The following is a 14,462-nucleotide window of genomic DNA, read 5'->3' as shown; positions in this document are numbered from 1 at the left end:
ACTAGTCAGTAGGGATGGAGGCTCCAGGCAGGCACCAGCTCAACTTCTCCATGTTCAATGACTGTTTAGATATTGTCTTCAGCAACAGGGCCGTACCATCAGTTTGACACGCACACTTCAAACACAAGTGATTTTGTTTTTCAGATATATGAACTAAGTTTTGTTTCCAGATATAGCCATCATGTGAAGTGACTGGAAAATTTCATGTGTCTTGATTTTTTTTCTCCTAGTATTGCCTTCATATGTGTAAATATGTATGTGTTGTTAAATAATTAATTCATTTTAAGGCTTAATCTTGTTAACAACCCCATAACCTTATTGGAAGCACATTAATTATAGTTGTAATAAAAGAATGCTAACAGACACCTGGAACATATAATAGATTTTGAACATTTTTATTGCTAGCAAATGGCACTTATACTACTCACTGGTATTCTATTTATACATATTACCCAACAGTCAAAGTCCAATTTCTTTATTGTTACATTATATTTACCCTCATTAGATGCTAGTGTCTATCTAATTAGGAAGTGAACTAGGATAAAGGAAGATTAACTATGATGTTTTTGATTAAATATTTAACTTGCTATTCTTTAAGTAATAGGCCAGGAAAAAGGACCTAGAGTTAAATGAAAATTGCCATATTAAGGGTCTCTTCACTTCGAAATCAGAGGAACGTACATACACTGCTTGTAACCTATTTGAAGACCAGTAGATCTCATTGTCAGATCCGGGCGCCAGTGGAAATTAATGGAGCACAAATGCTAAACTGTTAATGTTTTGCACTTTGTTAAACAGGATTCAATGTCCACAGATTCTGTAACACAATCAATGTTATAAGGCCTCTTGTCCTTGATTATTTTATAATAGACTAAATAAATACAAAATAAATTTGAATGTCCTAAGCATACTACTTGAAATTAATGAATTAGTATTTCTAAGTATCTTTATTCTTATCAACTTTCAAAACTCTCTTAATAATTAAAAATAATTGCTTCAGTAAGTTTAAATGCATCCTCTGCAAAACAAAATTTCCTATGGCTTGTTGTCAATGTTGTAATTTTATGCAAGTAAAAATATGATGCAAATGAAGTTACTGATACAATTGTTTAAAAGGGTGAAAATTGTTTTGTTAACAATGTTAGACACTGACAACTAGTGGGAATCTAGAAATCACTTTTGGAATTAAAAGGAATTTGATAGAGTGGAGGAATAAAAGTCAAATATATTAAAATGTCAACTGTTTTATTCTAGTGATAAACACTGAGGTCCAAGAAATCTTTTAATAATTATTTTTATAACAGCAAGGAAAAATGTGTAAAATAAGTGTAATGAGAAAAGTCAAACATTTTCATTAAAATTACACTATTTTCAAATACAATACACATGACTTGGAAATGGAAATTATTGATTATGATGAGAATAATGAATCTTATAAGGTATTAATTTTTCTAATTATAAATAAAAATACATATTTTCTTAGATGTAAAGACCTTATTATTCATTGTGAAAAAATGTGATCCAGACATGATAGCAAATGTCTGTAATCTCAGGATGAGGAGTCCGAGGCAGGAATATCCAGAGATCAGGATGAGCCTGACTACATAGTGAGTTCAATATGAACTTGGGATATATAGGAAGAGCTTTCAAAAGAGCATGGAATGAAAACACTTATTGTCTCCACTAAACAGCATGGTAATGTCATTTTGGAAAAGGTATATGGTACTGGACATAAACAGACAAATAAATTAGCCTGAGAAGGTGATATTCCAGGTAAACATGGAAGAGTTAATCCAAGTTCTGCAGTGCAGGCAGATAGACAAAGCAAAGAGTCAAGAAAGTGAAGCTATTCTTCATGCATACACAAAGTGAAATCTAGATGTAAGCTGAATATTAAATAACTTAATGTAAATCTTTCAAGAAATCTAGGAGATTAAATACATGTTTATTAATAGGAATGCATTCTACATTAGCGACAAAACAGAAGTTGTGGAAGAAAGGAAACATTTAAGACTTAAAACTTGTATGAGTTTTTAATTAATGATAGAACTGACATTCTTAATGTTTATTACAGAGATTTAGTTATTATAAAATAATATGAATTACTATAAACATAATGCCACAAATGGAAAGCAAAGATTACATATATTTTGCTTTTTGTCTACATACACATATATAGATAAAAGAATAAAACATGCCTTATATAAGTGAAAAGAGTGAGTAACCCAGAACTTGGCTTTGCAGGAAAAGCATTTGTTCTACAAGGTTGGGTAATGGAGTTTGGATCTCAGTACTCAGGTAGATGCTGGACACGTGTGGTAATCACAACACTTGGGACAGACATGGGGGATTCCAAGAGCAAGCTGATTAGTTAGATCATGAAAGTCAGTGAGTTCTGAATTCATCAAGACACTTTGCCTCAAGAAAGGTGGAGAGTGATTGAGGAAGACACAAGGCATCAATTCTGGTCTCCACATGCTCCTGTACAAATGTGCACACACATCCACACACAAATGCATACCCACCCATGAGAATACACACACCTCCAGAAACATTCACACATTAATAATAAATCAACTAATGATTAAATGGTAAGATTTTCTACACACAAAAAAATACAAATTCAAGAAAGATGTAATATTATTTGACACACATGAGACTGTCAAGAAAAATTTCTACTTAGAGAAATAAGATAAAAATAATATTTTTTACATTGGTAATGGAAATATCTGGTTCTATAAACTTTGGAAAAACACCAGGAGGTGTCTTTTAAATTTTAATTTGACATAGCAATTTCGAATCTCTGAATATACTCTATATTTAAAAAGAATTCCTATTGCTGAGGACACTACACAGTCATAGAACTTGGAGAAAGCAAGCTGGTACAGACCAGAAGCCCATTCCTTACTGGCTTGCACAGTGCTGGAGGGTGCTATCCACACCCCCAGAGGAAGAAGGCAATGATCAGTGTCACCCAGCTTTGACGTTGTGAGCTGCAATAATGACGGCATGGCAAGACATGTTCACCTCCATTGGTGCAAGGCCTTACCCCTAGATGAAGAGCTAGAGGCAATTAATGGCTTCAACATGAGGGAGAATCCATATTCCCCAGGGACAAGCTTACTGATAGGTTATTCAACCCCAAATGGTCAGTCCTAAGCACATGCACATGAGCAACACTAAAATGGTTCAGCATGTATGTATGTATATTACTTTCAATGGTCAAAGAAAAAGTTATGAGCTTGAGGGGGAGAGGGGGACAGGAATATTTAGAGGGAGAGAATGGGGTAAAAATGATGTAAGTATAGGACTCATATATGAAATTCTCAAAAATAAAAATGTTTTGAAACAATAAGAAAAACTCTAATTCTATAAATAATTAATATTTTTATTTTAGCTTTATACTTTCTTCCTACCAATATTCTGAATTGCAGTTCTAATAAATGTTCAACAATAATTTTTCTTTTGTTGAAGTAAGCTGGTTTATAGTATTTATATTTTTTACAAGTCATAGAGTTCTGTATGGAGGATTCTCCAGATGTAAACAGCTGGCATTTCAAGGAGTAATATGAACAAAATCTCTTTATATCTAGGTTCGTTTAGAATGTAGTGCTTAAAGTGAAGTGCTAAATTAATTTTGGATGAAATAACACAGAAATGTTAAGTAAATAAATGCAAATCTGTGATATGGCACTAAGTTCAACGTCTTATTTTAAGGTCAAAATACCCAGTGATCTTGGCAATCAAAGATAGGCATTGAATTTCTTGAATATCACAAATCCCACAAACATGATCTTTGAATATCCTTGGCATGATAGGATGACTTTTGCACAAAATAATTTTACTCTTTGCTCCATAGAATAGAGCTAAAGATAAACCTCTTAAATGATATATTGAATATTTCTTAAAGTTAAAACAGCTTTTCTAGCTAGTGTGAGTAGACTCAGAAATTCTGCGACTTGGGCAAAATAGAAATATATAGTTACAAAATATGAATCTATTTTTGCTGCTATTCTTATTCTAGCATATTAAAGATAGTCCTAAGTAAGATGTTTAATTTGTGGAATCATACATGTGGTATATACACACTGATTCTTGGCCATGAATATTACTGTGATCATTTGAAAGATATTTAGAAGGCTTAAGTAGTCAACATTTATTATGTTCTCTTCTTTCCTATTTTTGTTCAGCACAATATTTGATCTTTAGTATTCAATTTTTTTGAAAGCTTTTATTATTACTTGTTTTTCTTAGCCATTCTCTATTTCACAAGCATAAATTCTTGTATTCTCATAATAATCCTGTCATATGTGCACCATGGCGATACTGTTCCATTTTGGAGTTAAGAAATGAGCAGTAGAGTTCTTCCTTGAATCTAGGCTATCTGATCTGTCTATTATGCAAATAGCACAAGATCATCCCTCTAGTGTCCGATATGTCTTATTTTCCAAACACTTTTGAGAAAGGACACTACACCTCTCTCAGACTAAGCAAAAAAGTTTACCTTGAAAAGCACCACCAGGGAGTCCTTGACCTGATTTCTGTTTTTAACATCCCTAAATATCTAAAACTATTTACTCAGTATTACTTACTACTTGTAATGTGAGGAGCCATGTATTACTTTCATGACTAGATTATGTAAGTATTTTGTTATTTTAAATGGCCAACATATTCTCATGAACGAAATGAAAGCCTTGTAAAAACTTTGACATTATAGAAAGTTTCCAAAATGACACAGGATGCATGCTGTGAGGAGAGTCAAAGAAATAGAATTCATGGTTTTGTACCACTTCTTTCAACTCATAGCGATATATACTTATTTAAATGTAAAATACTGCCAGATTCAGAATATATAAACCATATGGAAGCTAACTGCACTGATAATAAGTCAAATTCATCTGGATTTTCCCCCAGTAATCCTGAGGAAAATCATATCCATGGACAGGAATGGCATGGAAAGCCTGATTGGTACAAGGTATCAACAATGGAAATAGACAATGCAGAAGGAACTCAGGACAAAATACAACAATAACAATTACCACATAACAGTTTGGTTTTGTCTTCTGATTGCTGCCCATCAGCAACCTCCAACCTCTGGAGTTGTGGTAAATAAGTGAGAAAATTCTAGAATGATCAAGATGTCCTTGCCAATAGCTGAAACAGAAAGACCAGTTTTCTGGCCTTTTCTGGCACTCTTTTATTTTATGTCTCAAATCATATGCAAACTTTAAATTGTATGTTTTATCTAGAACTACATAACCTCAGTAGAGCAAAGCTTGGACACTCTGAGTGACTACATGTATCTGAGGCCTGAGTATTAAGTATCCTCATACTTGAGTGTTGTCTATTGCCTGTAGATGACTTCATGATGATAACCACTAAGATTTCTTCAACACATTTCTATGGCCAGGTATGCTAGTCTAGAATGTTTGATTCTATAGTTAGATGTGCTAGCCAGATCCTTGATATCCCAGATTTTTCCCCTCTTGGTTTTGAAAAATTATTTTTTATACTAACTCCTGTCTTCCACATTTATTTATTTTCTCTAATCCTTAGTGGGGTGAGAAGAAAATGTCTGCCATCAGCATATAGCATAGCTCCTTTCTTCAACATAATGAATAAGGGGGGGGGAGATTAAACAATGAAAAGTGGAATCTCATACCTTATCCTTTTAAAGGTTGTTCATCATGTATACTTGTCTATTCAATAAACAGATAATAAGCATCTATTAATACCTAATTTTTTATTTTAAAAAGTCTTTGAATGAGACTGATTTTGATGATCTTCCAAATGCATTCCAATGTCATACAACCAAAAACAGTTTCTAACAAACTCATATCTACTATTTGGGTTAAGATATATGTATCTACTTATCTACTTCAGTGTCTGTCTTTGTTCACATTTACCCACCAGTGGGAAACTGGTGTTTATACTTCTATGGTTGTGGTCTGGCTCTCATCTGCTCATGTCTTTTTCAAACTTTTAAGTCACTTGTAAAGCTAAAGAGAAAAATTAGTGTAATCTCAGCTTATGGTACTCCTGATGGATTTTTTTTTTAATCACAAACTCCTTTTGTTTATCCCAGAACACTATGCTGCACATGCTTGTGTGGGCATTCAAAAACTTCCCAGTACAGAGGCTGCTTGTACTAAGCAGTGTACAGTTATTTTGTTTATCTAAAATCATTCCTAACCCAGTAAATACTATGCAAAATTGTTACCATGATCACAGCCTTTTAAAATCTAGTGTCTGTGCACACATATCTGTAATAAAAATAAAATCTCTCACATAATAAAATTATATCAAATTAGAAAAATAAATAACACTGCATAATATAAGTATGACTAGAAACCTAAAGTCATGTAGTCAATGGATGAATAACAATTTAAAAAGCCAATTAAATAAAACACACACATACACACACACACACACACACACACACACACACACACACACATGAAACTGAATGCAACTTTTTAGTAAACTTCGCAAGCTAGTGTATTCCTAATTAGATTATACAAATAGAGCTTTACAATGATTTATTTAATTCTTCATCCTATGGGAATCATTTTTTTCCTCTTGAAATGTTTCCTCCCATTTAAAAAGCTTATTGATTTATTTGTCAGAGGAAAGTCATTACTACTGATGTGGTGCTAGCCAAATTCCAGCAAACAAGAGAAAACAATGGGTGAGAGCACTTTGGCTGCCAAGGAGCTCCAAGGTCACTACCCCAGTAAGAGTCCATTCTGCTGGAGGGAGTGCTGGTTCCCTAGGAAACTTGCTCTCACAATATCTCAAGCAAGAGAATCAAACAAGACAACCAAGTGTGAGGTTTTTTAAACTCACCAAGTGAGGTGAGTGGAAGGAGCTGTACTTAGTTTGTATGTTGGGGGGTTATCCATGGATATTTCTTTCTTTTTTAAAAAATATTTATTTATTAATTTTTTTTTAAATTTTACATATCAACCCCAGTTCCCCCTCCCTCCTCTTCTCCCGCCTCCTCATCTCCCTCCCACTCTACCCCCATCCACTCCTCAGAGTGGGTAAGGCCTCCCATGGTAGTCAACAAAGTCTGGCATACCAAGTTGAAGGAGAGCCTAGCCCCTCCCATTGTATCAAGGCTGAGCAAGGTATCCCGCCAGAGGGAATGGGCTCCAAAAAGTCAGTTCATGCACCTGGGATAAGTCCTGGCCCTGCTGCCAGGGACCCCACAAACAGATCAAGCCACACAACTGTCACCCACATTCAGCAGGCCTAGTTCAGTCCCATGCAGGTTCCCAGGCTGTCAGTCCAGATTCAGTGAGCTCCAACTAGCACTGGTCAGCTGTCTCTGTGGGTTTCCCCATCATGATCTTGATCCCCTCGCAGGGATATTTCTAACTTGAGTTAAGGTTAGTTCAAACTTCAAATCTCTCCTGTAACTTGAATATAAAATACTTAAAATACTCCTCCATAGCTTTCTTTCATTCAATAGTCCTGTCACAGAGCCGTTACTTACACAAGAGCAGTCCATGTTGTATTTCATACTTAAAATTTGTAAAAGAATAGATCTTAGATATTCTTGACACACCAAATATTAGTAAAACCTAAATAACAATAAAAAGGGTTGGACAAAACCTTGTGAGGCAAGATGTATAATTTTATAGCCTTGATGGTTTCACAAATACATTCTTATCACTAAACTCAGCCTGTTGCACATAGAAATATGTTGCGTAGGGATATGAACTTCTCCTGAAAGACGTATCAATAGTTTTTAGTTCATCTGAAGACATTAGAGAATGCATTTACAAAAATCTAGATTGCGTAGCCTACTTCCTACCCATTATTCACTATTGTATGTGCTATGCCTTTATTTTACTAACAGTACAGAGTGCTTACCCTGACACTGTAACACATGAGAAAAGCAAGGCTCTTATATTACATTGGCCACAGCATCACTAGGTGGTAAGGATTTTTAAGCTCCATTATAATTTTAGTGTAATCAGAAAAACACTGTTATACAGCAATTAATTATATATTCCATATATATGGCTTTTATATGTCAATGACACTTCTCTAACTTGACTGAAAAATACTTAGAACAAGTGACCCAGAGAAATTTGAGGTGAGTAAATACATTTTGGCTGTGATATATAGTCTTACCTTAGGATTGGGAGGTGACCCTGATGTTCACTTTGCTGGTTGAGTTTGCCAGAAGTTGACGGGTAGACATTCATAATAGGAGGCCTTAGTTCTTTGTTAACAACCAGTAAGTGACTTTGGTGACAAACTACCCTAATGGCTTCACAATGTGAAAACAGGGTGGGTGAGATGGATAAGTGGGTAAAAACACTCTCATGGAAGCCTGGGAACAAATTGGATCCTATGAATTCACAGTGGAAGGAGAGAACTGATGCCCCAAGCCCTCTGCCCTTCACATGCACGCCACGGCATGTATGTTCCTAACATACAAACATCATATACATAAAAATAAATAGGGAAATAATTTAAAGATATAAAAACAGAAGTAGAAGGAAACCCAAATAAATATGCTAATTTGTGAAGTAGTAAGCTAAATAAACAATTACCAAGAAAGCACCAGTATGTACTTACAATGTTAATAACAGTGCACTTTCTAGTTTTAATGGGAAAATCCAGTTTTAACAGTGTGATAGCAATTGCTTGGTGTTTACCAGTCACTATAATACTGGGACATAGTCAAAATTATGTCTCATGAAATAAACATAAGCCTATATTTTCTTAATTGAATCCAGTGTACCTTTTGGCAACATTCTTTTACATGTTTCATAAACTCAAAGAATTACCATTTACCATAGTTCTCAGTTGACACCTTACAGTATACTAAAAGGTTCATGCTTTAAAAATGGAAAGACTCCTTTAAATTGCAGGGCTTCACTGTTTGCTGGGACCTGAATACATGGTAGACATTATTTTAGTTGAGTGGAAACTGTGCTGGTTAATATCTTTCTTCTAAGCAACAGTTTACCTAGCCCTATATGGATTATAGATGTTTATACATATAAATAGGCATGCTCATGTATGTCCTTATATATGAAGTATGGGTCAGCTACTCATTTGTTTGCTAGTTATTTTTTTAAGGAATGAAATCAAGATGAAGAAAAGAACAGAAGAAAGTAGATGGGAATTTGTGTGAAAAGAGGAAGATGGAGTTATCCATAAATTGAATCACAAATTTTAAGAGAAATGGATTATGTTTAATACATGGGGTTAATTGGAGATGCGAATATAGAAAGGCCTATGCCCTACTTTATAATTTTGACCACAGTAGATGTCTTGGATCCCAGTATGAATTCTTGGGTACTCTAGCATTTTGAAATGAATATAAACACCCTTGGTAGAAGGTACATGAATGAGCATGTTTTCTTCTAACTGATTGTAGACAAGTCTATTCTTTATTCTTTCCTACTATTACACTCTGGGAACAGACAAAGGACAAGACAATGGAAACTAACACTATTGCTGTGCACCAACCTTATAAAAAAGGTGCAAAAAGCTAATGTAATCAGATCCAAAAAAGTTATTCCTCATGGGGCAGAAGTTATTGGATTAATTTTTAATGTAAGCAATTAATCTTTTGAAACATGCCCATATTTGTTGAGACTGAGAATGAGCTTCCTTAGTAACTGTGTGTGTGTGTGTGTGTGTGTGTGTGTGTGTGTGTGTACTTGATAAATTAAAAATCACTAATGTAGTTTACCTTACATCCACTGTAAGGTGTTGGGGAGATAAATGTTGGTTAAATTCATGCTGTGCAAACAGTGAGGCCTGAGTTTTTTCCTCAGAACCCATGTGAAAAACAGTGGGCATGTGGACCACACTTGTAATGTGCATTGTTAGGAAAGAAGAGGCAGATGGATACTTGGGGCTTGTGGCCATCCAGTTTAGCTTAATTAGCAAGCTCCAAACCAATTAGACACTCTTTGTCTCATAAACCAAGGTGACAATACCTGAGGAAGGACACCTTAGGTTGACCTTCTGGCTTCTACATGTATGCACATATGTGCATGCTTACCTTCACATACAAGTGTATGTACATACATCCACATACACTCAGTAAAATCTCTTTGTTAAATATAACATAGATCCATAGTAATTAGTAAGTGAATTATTTTCTATTTCTTTACCTTAAAGTTTAATTATTCTGCTTGTTAGCCACATAACATGTTTTTAAAGGCCCCTGTTTATAATACATCAATAAATAACACATACACACACACATTGGGACATGCTTAACACTCATTACTAATAACTGTGGAGATGTTTGAGCCAGTGGATATAAAGTCTAAACATTTAAGCTTGATTTCACATGCGATATAGGTTTCAGCAGATACTTACTCTTCCTCCCCCTGCACCTAGCCTGACATGTGAAGAACATGTGGACATGACACCCCTGCACAGTGAACTGATCTTGGCCTCCAGATTTCAGTGCTGTTTCTTCTCTGTTCCCGTACTCTTCCTCCATCACCCCCCTCAACTCTGTGCAACCTACTCAGCATTAATAACAACATCTCACAGTAGCCCTGTGGAAGGTCGTTCTGGATCTTATCAACTTCCTTCCAGGTAGGGCTCACTACCCTGGTTGTTCTTTGCCTGCATGACCTCTCCTCTGGCACCTCAATATTATGTTTGTTCTTTAGGGGAAGTTTCATTACAATGAAAAAATAAGTACCTGAGAATTGGCTTTGCTTTGTTTTTAGGTAATGTGTACCAGTTTTCCATTTTGTGGTTCTGACATTTTACTTTCATGTAGCTGTCACCTTGGGGCAGCAGAAAACAAGTTTCAAACTCATATTTATTCATTTTAAAAGTTTAAGAAAACTATTATTTACAAAAGAGAAATCTCCAAGTAATGATGAAGCTCATTAGAGCTGGGCACAGGGAAAACTGTGTTTTAACATGATAAATGGATTAAGGGGGAGGGGTTTGTCAGAACCTGAGGCAGACCTAGAGCTGAGGAGAGGACTGCTTTGTTAGAGAAATTCACCACTGCTGATTCCAACTTCTCTCTTTCCCCACCTTCGGGAATCCTACTGTCCCTTCCTTTGGCAGGATCCTAGGAAGAAGAGGAGTAGGAAGCCTCATGAATATTCTGCTCACAGACCCTCCTGGGACACAGAAGCAGGGTGGAGAATCCCTGAGAGTGGCCCTTTCATACCTTTGGCATAATACTCCCTGACAGTGAGACATTCTGAGAGGAGTGAGGCTTTCTTGCTAGCTATCATCTCTCTAAGAAGAAGAAATAGTCACCCTGACTCTTTCTCAGCATAATCAAGAGGAAGCAGAGGCAAGCTTACAAAATGTGAGGAGGGATATCTGACAGGCATGTCAACACTGGATACTATAGGAAAATTTGTAAGTCTGAAAGCCTGTTACGCATGCACAAGCAGTAGTAATTTTATAAATGGGTTCTGAATAACCTAAAAGGAGTCAATGCTGCCTTAAATAGCAGGTAATTTTCTCCCTCCTTTTTGGTAATGGTAGAATTAAATTTGCAATTTCATTGGTTCTCAAAGACTTAGTGTGGGAAATGTTCTCAGTAGCCATGTACATCAAGTGAGTGAAACCCTCAGAGGCACACACAGGGCTGCTGTGCTGGGACTCCAGATTCCGTGCTTAGAAATTCACCCTGATTTAGGATGAACTGCTGTGTAGAACATGCTGAAAATGAATAAGCCTTCTTCTAAGGAAAATATACAAGATTTTGTGTCCACAATTTTAGACACTTTTTTTTGAAGGCTTGTTGGGATCACAAAATTTGGAAGGCTTTTTCAAACTGTTTTGCCCCCTCCTCCCCTTACTACTTCATTCCAGAAAATTTACATTGGTTGTTTAAAACTGCATTGAATACCACTGAATTGAGGCCACAGATTTCTCTATTCTTATACAGCATTTCTTTCCAGGAAGTCTTGCTATTATTGTATATGTTTGTGTATGGACACACCCAGGAGAAGATATGGGTAGGGCCGAGGGAGGATGGCAGGATGTGAATGTCACAGCCTTTGTATGGAGGTCGGAGGACAACTGAGATAAGTCAATTCTTTTCCTTCCATCCTTATGTGGGTTTGGGGGATCAAACTCAGCTGGCCAAGCTTTCCTGGAAATTCCTTTGCATTCTCATGATTCTATCTCACTAGCTTTGCACTCATTTTTTTTTTTTTTTTCAATCATCTATTACTTTAATTTCTCTAGTTGTTTCGGCCAGTTTTCAGACCACTGTCAAGCCTACAACTTTACATTCATGTACCAATCAATTAATTTATTTATTTCTTTTCCTTTTTCTTTTCTGTTTTGAGATGTAGCCATGGCTGTCTTGAAAACTCTCCATGTAAACCAGGCTGGCCTGGAGCTCACAGAGGTCAGTCTGTCTGTTTCCTGAATGCTGGGATTAAAAAGGCATCCAGCACCGTGTGGAGCTTATATTCAAGTTTTATATTGTTGCTCTAGAAAGCAACACTAAAAACAAATACTAGATCAGTTAACAACTGGTATTTTAAGGTAAAATGAGAATAAGACACAAAGACATTGATTTTGCTCAACAGCAATATAACTTTCTGATTAACAATTAAAGGTAAGAGAGGTTGTGTTGCAGTTAATAACTTTGAAAACAATAACCAGAAAGCCACCTAAGAATCGTTAGCCTCTGGCCATTGGACATGCTGTGGCTTATTCTCTAGCCACATAAGAATGAAACAATAACAGAAATCAGAGCTCTATAGTCCAGTGTGTTAGTATTTCTATGTTTGTTACTGTGTTATTCTGGTTTTTATTTATTTACTTTTTATTTGTACATAAGTGTTTTCTTTATGCAATTTCCCCAGTGCTGGCTGAATCTACTTCTTTTGATTTAACCACCAAAAATCCTTTTTCAAACCCAAACTCATTCTCAGTCCCTCGGGAATCTCTTGGGCTGAATTTCCCACCATTCTTGGCAAGGTTTCCAATGGGCTTGTAATTACAACTAATTGCCTTTGTTAGAAAATGTGACAAAACAAAGTGCATTTAAATGGAAGGTCTTTTCTAAAGTCGTCAAGTACTTCTACTAAAAGTGTCTTGTTTTACTTACAGCACACTTCCTAGCCATTCCTGAAACTTAATATGCAGATGGGAGTCTTCAGCAAGCAGCATTCCAGAGTGCAGTGGCTTTTAGAGAGGTCTCAAATTAGGACTGTGCTCCCTATATGCGGGAGGTGGCTGCTTGCCATTGAGCCTTTTCTGCATATCACTTAATATCCTAGCTCCTGTTGGAACACTGGCTTGCCTTCTGATTTTGGGCTATGTTGTTCTTTAATATTTTCTAGAGAAATGCTTGACATACTATCTCATCAGTTACTAGTCTGAATAAGAGTCTATTCAAACCTGGCTAAAAGTCACTGTTGCACAAGAAGAAACTTGTGTTCTCCTAAGTGCAGTGATTTTCATGATCTCACCCATTGACTGTCACAACACCCATCTTTACCATTGTTTTAGAATCTGGTACGCCCACCTACTTGTTTCAAAAGGGAATATGCTTAAAAATGTGATGATTTCCAGATGCCTAGGTCCTATAATATTCCAGCAAAATGACATTTGCATATATTTTCTCCTGAGGATAAGGGCCAAATTTTATGATAAGTAAGTAAATTGGTAATTAATTTCTTCTTAGAACTATCATGTGCAACATTTGACAATTTGACAGGCTAAAGGTGAGTTTTCTTGTTCAGGCTTACCTCTAACAATTTTTAAACACAACCCAAGGGTGTTTAAGCTATCCTTTGTTTCTATTCCAGACCTTACTTTATATAGCAAGGGCATGCCAGTCCCTTTGATGCAGGAGAAACTTGATGCTCTAAAGGATTTACTAATGAACTTTCTTAGGAAATACTGAATGATAAAAAGTAGACTTTGGCTAAGGTGCACTACTTCCAATATGACTAGAAGATAAGTAGTGTGCTATGCAGGCTTGTTAGACACTGAGAAAGAAATTTGTACCACAGTTGAAGTTTAAGGTTGCTGAGAAAGTTTCTGCTAATGTTCATGTACCAAGATGGACCTCCAATTAGGCTCCATTCCTGTACCAAAAGGAGATAATCCTGATTTACAACCAGCTGTTAGGTTCATCCCCTTATCAAAGAATATGCCTCTAACAGGCAGCTCAAGAGGGCAAAGATGGGTCACAACCACTATTAAATCTTAGTTTGCCATTAAGTCCCCTGTGCTCTTATCAGAGAAAGTATAATTCTGACAGGTGGGCAGGATGGCCCTGGGTAAGAACTATTTAAAAAGAACTCTGATGTACTTAAGAAATATTTCTGAAATTATGTTTGCTGTATAATTTTTCCATTCACCTACATGGACAGATTTGCAGCTTCTTTTTCAATGTCCAAAGTGTAACTTAGGAATTAGACCTGAAAGATTTAAGGATGACAGTATATATAGAATTCATAAGCCAAAGGTGTATGTAT

The 14,462-nt window shown here is 35.9% G+C and overlaps 1 protein-coding gene across 2 annotated transcripts in view; it reads right to left on the bottom strand.

The window, feature by feature from the left end:
* Thsd7a (thrombospondin type 1 domain containing 7A) overlaps nucleotides 1-14,462 on the bottom strand; it is a 406,340-nt gene that overhangs the window by 211,293 nt on the left and 180,585 nt on the right. The window lies entirely within an intron of this gene.

This window comes from Onychomys torridus, chromosome 3, assembly GCF_903995425.1.
Source record: "Onychomys torridus chromosome 3, mOncTor1.1, whole genome shotgun sequence".
Classification (NCBI taxonomy): domain Eukaryota; kingdom Metazoa; phylum Chordata; class Mammalia; order Rodentia; family Cricetidae; genus Onychomys; species Onychomys torridus.
The sequence above is the reverse complement of the archived record's forward strand: the minus strand, read 5'-3'. Positions and strand labels throughout refer to the sequence as shown.